General features: G+C 48.2%; 1 protein-coding gene across 3 annotated transcripts in view; it reads left to right on the top strand.

Moving 5' to 3' along the window:
• Positions 1–3,451: 3,451 nt before the first annotated feature.
• The window catches only part of SNAP25 (synaptosome associated protein 25), a 92,665-nt gene continuing 84,349 nt past the window's right edge, over positions 3,452–11,767 (top strand). The window contains exon 1 of one of the 3 annotated variants that reach the window (XM_073339619.2): positions 3,452–3,761. The gene's annotated coding sequence lies outside the window, so the exon portion shown is untranslated. Of the gene's footprint in view, positions 3,762–3,789; positions 3,872–11,767 lie in introns of those variants that run through there. The other 2 variants (XM_073339617.2, XM_073339618.2) reach the window with 2 other exon arrangements.

Below are 11,767 nucleotides of genomic sequence, written 5' to 3'. Positions count from 1 at the left end.
TAAAAATAAGGGGAGTTGAATGGCTATTCTTTCACAAACATTACTCGGTGTAGGCAAAATGTTCAAATATGGATGTATAAAGTTAAGCACCTAAGGCAGTCTCTGAGTTACCTAAATAAAAATGTCTCAGTTTTCAGAGCACTGACAGCTCCTATTGCTTAGCAGCTCTGAAAAGTAGGTCACTTCCATAGAGGTGCCAAAACATGTATTTAGATGCATAATTTTATGCACCCAGGTTTGGAAACTGGTAGCCTGTGTGTCTTCAAACATTCAAATACACTGTGAAAATTCACATTCAAACGGAGAAAAACTGTGTCTCTTTCTTGGCAAGTAAGTCAGGAGAATCTATTACCAGCCTATATATTTTCAAGCATAAATAAATAAATCAATAAACAGGATATTTGTTTATGTAATTTCAAAAATTCCTCGGCTTGGAAAATTTGGGCATCTATCCTTGGGCTCTGGATCAGGTCTTATGAGCACTGGTATATACACACAGACACACAAACTATAAAACCTCCTTGTTAAAAATTCTACCCAGCATGCCCTTGCAACACAGAAGTATTTTTGGAGGCTGCAGGTGAGGAGAAAGATTATTTGTTTTGTTCTTTTTACCAGCTGGAAAACTTTCACTATCTAAAACCAAAAATCTTTCTGATTTCTTGCGTGATATGTGAAAGCTTTGTGTCATGTATGAAACAAAAGTGGTTTTCACACTATCAGTGTGCTCCAGGTTCTGCATTCAATATCCTCAGTAGACTTGCTGACAGTAACATAGGCATCCTGGTAATATAATGGACATTTGCATCCACCAAAGCAGGTTCATTTTCTCACTACTCATGGATTGTGCCTGCACGTACTAGCTGTTCAGCTTGTTGAATCTTTTCCTGAATAATGAGGAAGGAGCTGAATCTTTCTTAGACCAAATTTCGGTTCTTATCTTGGTCTCTCCTGCCACCTTGTTTTTAGGCCTTGTTTCCATCCATTCTCCTACTTATTATTAAATGAATATCATAAAGAGGTGATAAACTGGTATGCATCCCACTTGTTCATTTTTTTGAAAACCAAGTATCATAAGAGTGCTCCTGAAGCAACTAAAAATTGCTTAGTAGCATTTCTTTCAATAGAATTCTTAGTGGTTGGCTGCAAAAGGCTGCCTCCTTGTATCTCTCAGAACAGATTATTCCACCTTTGTGAACAATATACAATGTATCCCTTACCCATATAACTTTAGACATAAACACAAGATAGATAGTTACTCTCATTAGGACTACTGGCCATTGTTCATGGTCTATTCAATCATTTGGTCCCACTTTGTTTTATTAAAATATGTGTGTGGTGCAGTGGGGCTTGAAAGCTCATTTTATATCCCAATCCAATTTTCTTACAATTGATCTTGTAGTAATGTTTTTGTCTGCATAATGATACTCCCCATCTGGGACAGCTCACTTTTTGCACATTTTGTATGGATTTCCCCTTCCTTTCCCTTATGTCACAAAGTCTGCTGTTGGAGCTTCTTTGTTTTTATCACACTGAATTTTATGTTGCTATCAGCACTGTTTCCGTGCCCCCTCCCCCAACTTTTGTTATAATGGACCAAATTCATTCAGGGTTTAATTGTAATGGGCTGTAATGCTCCTCAAAGGCATTCTTTGGAATGAATCCAAAACCAGCCAGGATTTTGCAGTGCTACTGACCTAAGCAAAGCAGCAGTTTATAACTTGCCTTTTGTTTCACCTCTTTATTGTTAATTATTGTGCATTATTCATAATGATTAGCATTGCTCTATTGGAAATCAAATTTCATTTCCAAGTGCCTGTCTAATAGACTGTTTAATTATTTTTTTTTACTTTAGATTTGTATTGATAATTTACAACCCATCATAAATGTACCTGCAGACTCTGGATTTTTGACATTCTGGATTTTATCTAGACATCTGGAATCTTTATCTAATCAAAACAATGGATAATGTTAATACAAACACGACCTGGATGGAAAATGGCTTGCTTTTCAAAACTGGCATTGATGTTAATAAAGCTTCTTATTAATTAGTTTTAAAAGGAATATTTTTCCAAGTGTCTTAACTAGATACCTGAGATCTACACAGTCATAATATATTTATATGATATTCTTACAAACCTTAAACCTGACCGATCATTTCCTTTCCTGAGTCTTTCGTGTGCATAGACTACTGGATACTGTAATGTATCAGAGAGCCCCTCTTGTCTGAGAAATTCTTTGTAGTATAATTAGCAAACTTTTGATGTCTTATTTAAACAAGGACATATTTTTGTGGGAGGGGGTACGAGCTGCTGTGATTGCCAGGCACAACCGACAATCACGTTTCTCTGTGGGGCACAACACAGCATGGGAGGAGAAATCACCCACATTTCCCTTCTCTCCTACTCACTCCACCAAACAACCATAACAGGAGCTGCAAATACAGCTGCATGACATTTAGTCTCTCTCTGGGTTTTCCCTGCCATGCCAAATAAACTTGATTAGGCTAGAATTATCCCTAATCTGGGAAATACATTTTGACTCGTATTATCCACACTTCATTTTAAAAAGCCTGTGAATTGAGTGTCAGGATTTAATGTGTGCCCTGAGTAGTTACCAAATCATTTCTGGTTACAAGAATGTCTGAGACTGGGAAATTAATGAAGCCTCTTGTCTTATATTTGTTTTAATTGTAGGTCTGGATGGTTCCATAAGAGAACACATAAATCTGTATAGAATAAAATTGGCACTATAGTCTATGGCATGAGGTAGACCCTAGTACTTCATTTAAAATCAGCCAAAATTTTGTATGAAACCACAGGACTCTTCTCTGCATTTTGATTTCCACTTTTAAAATTCAAATTAAATAAGAGAGTTGTTCCAAATAGGATGTGCTCTGAAATGATCATTCCATTAATGAATAATAAATAATACCTTGTTTCTCTTGGAACCGTTTTTATCCCTGCTGGGGGTGGGTTTGTTTTAATCAATGATGTCTCCCCACCCCCCAAACGATCAGCCATGCCCTGTGTCTTTAAATCTGGTTATTTGGTTGGTTTTGCTTTGAGGGGAAAACATGATCAGATTAATACACAGAGACCCCCCTGACATGATGATCTGAAAAAAGAAGAAGAAGAAATCACACACAAAAATAGCAGCCCACGTAGATTGGCCATATATGGAGTACCAGAGACTTCACAGGGATACCCTCTTCGGACCACCCCTTTGGCGAAAACAAATCACTACTGCATTCTCTCTCTGCCCTCCCCCTCTCAAAAAATGATTAAAGCAAAGCTTCGCTCAGCAACACCCCGCCCCCCGCCGCACACACACGTACACACAATCACACCCTCCCCTCCCCCCCAGAAGACCAGCGGCTGCATGCTGCACATGGATGATCACAGCCCATCATCACATGGCTGCTGAGCTAATTCTGGGGCCAGTTGTCTCTGGCGTCTCTTGTTACTCACTGGAGGGGAAATGCAAGGGATTGCAGTGCAGTAGCAAGCATCTGACGACTCAGGCTCTCACAGACTACTCTCAGCCCCCTCCCCCTTCCCCCACCCCGCCCCGCTTCCTCTCCTCCCCCCACCCCCTGATAGATGTCTATTAAAAGCTGCTGACGTGGGAAGGGACGGCCATCTTTGATGAGGGCACAGCTCCGGATCCATTGAAGAAGGAGGCTTGGGGAGGTCAGGAGCGACTGTCCTTCCCTCCCAGCCGCCGCCGGGCTGCCTACACCGGACTCTGCGGAAGCCAAGGTAGGGGAGTGCGCCTGGGCAGAGCCCTTTGTCTCCTGCCTGGAGCCCCAGGCACGGGGGCAGGGCAGAGCTGCTGCAGGCTGGGAGGAGAGCGGCAACCTCCACACCAGGTTATTTCTGACCGCCGGAGGGGGCGGGGAGCGATGTGTAAAGCCCCGTTTTCCTGGGATTGATTGTGGCACCCAAGGGGCTATGGAGCTGGCTTTTCTGCACTGGGGGGACAGGAGAACAACTAGCCGTTGCATTAACTCCCCCAACCCCCTGGGGAATGAGGAGGAGGTTGCGCCTCTGTTTCCCTGGGGTCAGCAGCCTCCATCCCCGGTCGGCCGCCCTGTGCACAGGGCAGCAGCGTGGGGGTCCGCACCGGGGACAGCGGCGCTCGCCCGCAGCCGCAGAGCCGGGTTCAGCACCTCGGAGAGCGGCAGAGGCCGGTCTGTGCAGCTCAGCACCTGGGACAGCGGCGCTGGCTGGGGGCGGGAGGGGGGGGCACCGGTGCGGCGCTGGGGGGCAGCGCTGGCGGGGTGCAAAGGGAGCAGCGTCCCTGTGACATACGCTGCAAAGTGCTAGGGGGGGGGCCTCACCCGCCCGTCCACACCCACCTCTACAGCTGCAGGCTTGGGGGGGGGGGTGTGCCCGTCCGGATCTTATTTATACCTTCCTCTGCCGCCAGCAGCCCCGCAACTGATCCGTTTGCCCAAATCAACTGCTCGCCAGTTTCCCTTCCTCCACCCCCTTCGCCACCCCACGCCCCCTTTCCCGCCCCCCTTCTGAATCCAGCAGGACCTGCCTTCCTCCCCACACAGGGGCAGGCATGCCGAGCCGTGCCCGGGGGGGGGGGGGGGGGCGGCATCACACATGGGTGTGCGCGCCCACGCGTGTGACTCCGGGCTGTTCGCTTGTCCTTGGTGCACTCCTGCACTGAACGGCGTGAATGGCTAATCCGGGGTTCGAACCAGGGACCGGGCAGTAGTTGTGGTTTGCCAATGTCCCCGGTTCCCCTGTGTCCTGCGGCTCTAACACACGGGGAGGCGGGACACTGAGGTAACAGCTCGGGAGGGGCTCCTCCGTGAGCCACCCGCGGTGGCCTCCCCGCGGGGCTGGGGGCTGTGGACCTGCCCGTGGGGATCTGACCGAGACACCCCGGGCTGTTCGCCCCCTTTCCGGGAGAGCCGCTCGCTGCAGGTTCACTGTGGGGGCGGGGGGGCTCCTCAGCCCCATGCCCCCACGGGAGCCTTTGGGCTGCTGCAGAGCCAGAGTCCCTCCCACACGGGAGCGCTGGGGCAGATCCATTGTCTTGTTCGAGGCGCGAGGGCGCCCATTGAAATATGCATCCCCCCCCCCACACACACACACACGCGCGCGCCCCGAAGGAGGGGAAGGGGGGAGTCCAAGCTGCACCCTGTGGCCCGGTGCCTGGGCACTGCAGAGCTCGGCGAGCAAAGCGTGCCAGCTTATGTAACCTATTTGCTGGCCTGCCCGGGCATTGGCTGGGGTGGCTGCAGCCCAAACCCGCGGGGGGGGCAGAGCCCCAGGTCCGTTGCAAGGGACGTGGGTAACTTTGCAAGGGCGGGGGGGGGGGCTAAGCAAGGGGGCTTCTCCGCAGGGCAGGCGAAAGCCGCGGGTGCGCGACGCCGGTTAAACTTCCTCGGGCTGCTCTCCGGCTGCTCGTCCCGCCGGCTCTCTGGCCGAGCTGCGTCCGAGGACAGCTCCCGGCGCGCGGCTGGGCCCCACGTTTCCGGGCCGCTTCCCGGGGCAGCGCGCGGCTGGGTCGGCTCCCGGCGCGTGGGAGGGACGGGGGGGGGGGGGGGGGCTCTGCAGTGGCAGGGGGCGGGGACGGTCACGTTTTTAAGGGCACGCTCGGGGAGCGTCTCTCTCTCCCCCCCGGGCTGCTGAGTACTGCACGTCACGTTGCCTGGACTCCTGCAGGGGTGGATGCAATCTCCTGGGGGGGGATCAGAGACTGGCTGAGCGGGGGGAGGCCATCGGGAGAAAGCCACCATCCCAGGCAGAGGTGCTGGAACTAGGGGGGCTGCCGCACCCCCCGGCTTGAAGTGGTTTCCATCATATGCAGGGTTTGCAGTTTGGTTCAATGGCTCTCAGCACCGCCCCCCCCCAATTATTCCAGCGCCCTTGATCCCATGTTCATCACGCTCCCCAGCCTCTTTACAGTCAGTTGCGGCTGCGGCTGTCAGGCAGGCTCAGGGCCAGATTAACCTTTTGTGGGCTTGGCACCAAACATATCTGTGGGTCCCCATGGGGGCAATGGAACATGGCGTGGGTGGGGGTCGGTCCCCGGAGCGAGAGGCCAGCCAGGGGCATGGCATGGCAGGGGCGGCCCCGCTTCCCCCAGCCCAGTGCAAGGGCACTATTTACAAACCAGCAGTTGCCAGATGCACAATGGCCTGCCTGGCCCTGTGCTGCCAGCCTGCCCCTTCCCCCCGGGGGTGAGCCCATGCTGCACCACACAGCCGCCTGCCCAACACTGGACCCCGCTCCTCTACGGCCAGAGCCCCCACAGACTCCCTACGGCCAGAGCCCCCATAGGGATTCCCTATGGCCAGAGTCCCCACAGACTCGCTATGCCCAGCATCCTGGCTGAGCTCCCTCAGAACCCACTGCCTGGAGGAGCCCAGCCAAGCCCCCCACACTGCCTCCCCAAATTGGCTGAGACTGGCCAGGCTTCTGCACCACTCCCAGGTGGCTCAGCTCCAGGGAGACGGGTGGGCCCCCCCAGAGGGTGGGAAGCGGAGATTGCCTGGAGCTGGAGGTGCACTGGGGTCCTGTCAGGAGGCAGAGAGAAGCCAGCGGGTGGGGTCAGGGGGAGAAGAGGAGCCCTTGGCCAGCGGGCAGGCCAAGAGGACCAAGTGGAGGGGGACTCAGTGGGCTGGCGGGGTCTTGGGCTGCAGTGGAAGCAGAACAGGCCGAGGCCCCTTCTGAGCATGGGCCCGGCTCTGTGGCGTCACGGGTGCCATTGTAAACCCGGCACTGGGCAGTCTACGCTGGCGATGTGGGAGATCAAAGAGCGCTGCTAGGAGGCAAGGAGAGCCCCCTTCCCTTCTTACCCTGGGCTTGCTCCAGCCTTTGGACAAATGCAGGATCCGGCAGGAAACTGCCCACGTCCTGGCTGGGTTCTGTCAGCTGCCTGCACTGGGTGGGTGGCACTGGCATTAACAGGACCATCGGCTTTGCTCTCCCCTCTAGGCTGGACATGCTCCAGCCTGGTTTTATGCAGAGCAGGCAGGGCTTGGAAACGTACCTACCAAAGGGTGAGGGAGGAGTGTTGCTTTGCCAGTGCCTTGCAGGGAAGGTAATTTTCCAGGGCTTAATTTGTGCCAGCAGGGCTGAGCCCTGGCACATCTGGGCTTGGCAGGTCAAACCCCCCCCCCCCGCACCTCTGGTTGGCAGTTCATAGCCCCTGCATCTCTGGGCTTGCCACCTCTGTTATGAAAGTAAAAAAAATTGCTTGAGCCCCTGAACCTAATTGCTTGAGCCTGGGGACCTCTTTCGTTACAAATTAAGCACTGTAATTTTTCCCTGCTGGCCAGTGCCAGAGGTAGAAAATGTGGCTCAGATTTCAGTGCTGACATGGGGGCAGTTTCGTCCTTCACTGGCACTGTGACTGGCTGGGAGCTGTGGTTGGCAGGGTAGAATGACATGATGGAAGCCCCTTCCTGGCAAGGGCTGGGAGTCCAGAAAGTCTGTTCAGGGGCCATTGGATATGTGTGACTGCCAGGGAGGGGAGGATGAGACCGCAGTGTGCTTAGCGGGGAACACACCGATCAACGGAGAGAAACGGAGTAAAAATGAGCAAAAGAAGGAGAACAGGAAAGGCAAAAGGAGTTAGGAGAGAGAGGAGAAGGGGAAGGGAGAAACAAAAGTGTTGCCTCTCTGAAGAGGGTCAGGAATCCAGTCCCAGGCAGGGTTATTCTTGAAGTCCAGAGAGAGGAGAAGGGGAAGGGAGAAACGAAAGTGTTGCCTCTCTGAAGAGGGTCAGGAATCCAGTCCCAGGCTGGGTTATTCTTGAAGTCCAACTGGTTCTAACACCCTTCCGCAGTGTCCCACCAGCTGCTTTTCCTGTCTTTTTGTGCCCGAATCATATTTCAAAATACTTTGCCAGGTGCTAGAAAAAAATGGCTGGAAAATCTTTCAGTAGTACTGCGTGTCTTTAAAGAAACCCCAGACTCCTAAGATCAAGTGCGTTAACTGAGAAGGAAGAAGATGCTGCAGTAGAAGTGTGCGGGGCTGGGGAGTGGGCAATCTCTCCCTCTGCCTGCCTGGTCCCAAATACTTGGCAACCTCTTTTTGTGACATTAGGGGAAGGAATTTCTTCAGAACACAAAATACTAGTATCAATGCGGATCTAAATCAAGTGGGGGGTGGTGGTTTGTGGGGTGGGTAACATATGAGAGTTACGATGCAGACAGATGGTCTTATTATTTAATCAGAGACAAGAGAGCATCATTTCTGGAGTTACAAGGGACTCTTGCAGTCCACCTTTAAAAGACACAGCTGCCAAAATAGAGTTCCACAATGTCCCATCCCATTGCCAAGAGATGCGGGCTGTGAAAATTAGAATGAAGCTTTTTTTTTTCTTTTGGTACCTCTGCATAGTGCAGACAGAGGTCAGCCAGGAGGACATTCCCTGCATGTTCAATGACTAAGATGACTCGGGAGAATCAGTTTGTAAAGGGACGACAGACACACATCCAAAAAAAAAGGAATAGATGGCCAGATGTTTCAAAGGTCGTGAACTCTGTTTGCAGCTCCCATTGAACTCCATGAGAACTGTAGGGGCCTAGCACTTTGAAGAAATCAGATCAATATTATTTAACTTACTGTGTCAACTGGAGCAGATATAAGGGTGGGCTTTTCAAAAGTGCTTAGTATTAGCCTAAGGCAGTTGCCACTGGGAGTTTTACCATTAATTTCAGTGGGGGCAGAGCTAGTCCGATGCTGAGTCCTCTCGAAAATATCACCCTGAGGACTTTCTCTTTAACGAGAAAAAGAACTGATTTATTTTTTCAGAGGGGCTTCCCTACAAATGAGAGTCAACATGCAGCTGTAGGTTTAAGCCGTAAGGACTTGATCCAAAGCCTTTCAAAGTCAATAGAAAGTCTTGCACTGACTTAAATGAGCTTTGGATCCAGCCAGTAACACGGTATTGTTAAGGCAAATTAAGCCTGGTCTACATGCAGTTTTTGTGCTGCTTTAACTATATCTAAATTTAGGGGAATCAGCTATATCAATATAAGCACCTTTATACTAGTAAAACTGCATCCACACTAAGGGGTTGTACCTCTTGAACTGGTTCTTCACCAATATAGGTATAAAGTGATACAAAAACTGTGGGTAGATCAGCCTGTAGAAAATAAAATTTCTCTCTATAAAAAAAGATGAAAAATTTTAATAGACTATTTTATTTTTACTGATAAGGTGCACCCAGTGCGTAGTAACTAGGACTATGGCTCCTTTTTAATTAAAACATCTTTTAGGGTCTGATCCTGCGCCATGGAGGTCAATGGGAAGTTTGCCATTAATTTCAGTGGGAGCAGGGTCAATTCTTATAGAACCAACTTAGGACTGGAAATTTTTTTTTACAATTTGTTAATCATTTCTCTTCCAGTTGAGCCCAGGAACATAAGACATTTCAGAGAAAGAAGATGCTATGCAGCTAATTAGTTTAGCCCACACCTCTTATTTAGCAGTTGTACCCCTCTAAATATTTTCAGTTGAATTTCTGCCTTAGTCCTCTGTAATATTATATAAAATAGTTGCTCCTTGACCATTTAATCCCTGATTTAGCAAAACACTTGAGCACATTATTAACTTCAAGCACGTCTTTAAATCCTTTGAACTAAGAGTATGCTAAAATTAAGCATGTGCTTAAGTGCTTTGCTGTGTCGGGGCCTTATTTCTGTTATTTGTAACCGATTCCCTTTGGGCCTGATGCTGCAGTATTTGCCTGGGCACAATTCCCATTCAGATCAGTGAATTGTTGGCCACACAGGAGTACAGGGCTAGACACTTTATTCACTAGAGAGATCACCAACATTCTTTTAGTGTCTATCTCTACTTTATCTTAAAAACCTTTTTAAAGGAACACCTTACCAGCAGTGTAACACACGTAATAATAGCAATATTACTGTCATAAAGCATCTTTCATCTTAAAGATTTATGAGCTGCTCTAAAGATAGCGGACTAGATACCTCCCACTCAGTCACTCCAGATTCTCATTGGTGTAACTCTGCAGTTGTCAGCAGAGTGACTCTGGATCTACACTAAGAATAGAAATGTATGTACAAGACTCATTGCTTCACCCACTGCTGAAATGCACACCCCGCTGGGGACACTAGAGCTAGCATGCCTACTCTTAAGCAGTCAGGTGTCATCTTCCATGGCCAGAAATTGTCAAAAGCATAGCTTAGCAAAGCACTCATCCATCTGTAGCCACCTTCCTTTCATCCCTAACTGATATCACCCCAAAGCGCCCCCAAGTTTCATAACCTTCTGTTTCTTACTTATTGGCCTTGCAGTTGACGCTGCTGCATTGCACTGCAGCAAGAGCTTTCCTAAAGTGCACATCCATTATATTCATAGCTTTATCCCACCAACTCCCGCTTGTTCCTTTATCCCAAAGTACTTACTCATGTTCTTCTTTTTGTGCAGTCTATACTTAATCAGACCACAACTTTCCATACCTTGCCCTGTCCTGTCTCGTTGTTTCTAGCATTTTCCTCCATAGTTGAGTCAAATTTATAGGACTGGAAGTTACTGGCCCTCTCCTGATCTTGGATGATGGTAGCCATTCTCCATAGCTAAGATGGCAGGACCCCTTGCATTATCAGTGCTATTTTTGTCTCCTTTCTTATCCTAAAGCATTTTTAAATGTCTGTTTTAAAGTTTTTTCTTTGTCTTTGCCACTTTCCTTTAGCATTTTGGAATGGAACTCTATTTTGGCCTGAAGAATGTAATGATGTTAATTTCCTAATCACCTTTTCAGTCGTGAGCATGGCTGTCTGCAACAATAATCAAATAGGGATCAATGGACGTTATAATGAAATGTCAAATATGAGTTCAAATGTCAAGGGAGCTTTAAGTCGATGGTCTAAAGAGAGAAGAGATTTTGCAGTGTACTAGGGGCCTGATCCAAAGCATATTGCAATAATTGGAAAGACTCCCATTGACTTCAGTGGACTTTGGATGAGGTCCTAAATGATAAGGCCATCAAGATTTTGACTTATTAATGATGAAAGCAGGGGATGGACAGGTATCAAAAAGATACCATTCCCAAGTGCAGCATTTACTGATTGAATACATTATCCCAATGGAAACTAGGCACACCATTCATCTTTACAACAGGGCTTTGTTGCACATTTTAGCAATTTAAATTTTAAAAGGGCCAAAAGAATGATCTGTGTATGCGTCATCTGAAATGTATTGTTATGCTGTAGTCCTAAAAAGAATAACATTTATTAAAGCTTTCTAGCTTTTCTTCATTGGTAACGATAGATATGATATCTCATTTTATGCAAGAAAGGAGGTTGGATTCTAATCCAAATGAAAAAAAGAGGCACAAAGTAATTAATCATGGATGTTTCACTGTTCCTTTGGAAGCTGAATGCTCATTTGGCTTTGACCAAACTGGCTATTCTGGCCACGTACTTGGGAAGCACTTAGGTTTTCGGTTATTCTTTTATTATTGTTTCAAGCTATGGTTAGTTATTGGGCCAGATCCTCCGCTAGGGTAGCTTAAAGGAGCTCAGATTGATCTGCAGTCTGGCCACAACATTATTTTTCAGTCAACAGCTGCTGTTGAGTTTTAAATGAATTGGTAGTTTAGTCATAGGCTTGGAGGCCCAGACTTTTCAAGGTATTTCCTTGGGAGTTGAGCACCTATATACCTTTAAAAATCTGGTCCTAAAATCCTACTCTTTTTGCATTAACATTTTCATGAAGTTGAAGTTTCAAATATTATTCTTTAACAGAAAGATTTGAAAAAGTTTATA

Source organism: Lepidochelys kempii, chromosome 3 (genome assembly GCF_965140285.1).
Source record: "Lepidochelys kempii isolate rLepKem1 chromosome 3, rLepKem1.hap1, whole genome shotgun sequence".
Taxonomy (NCBI): domain Eukaryota; kingdom Metazoa; phylum Chordata; order Testudines; family Cheloniidae; genus Lepidochelys; species Lepidochelys kempii.
This window is presented reverse-complemented; position numbering and strand designations above follow the sequence as displayed.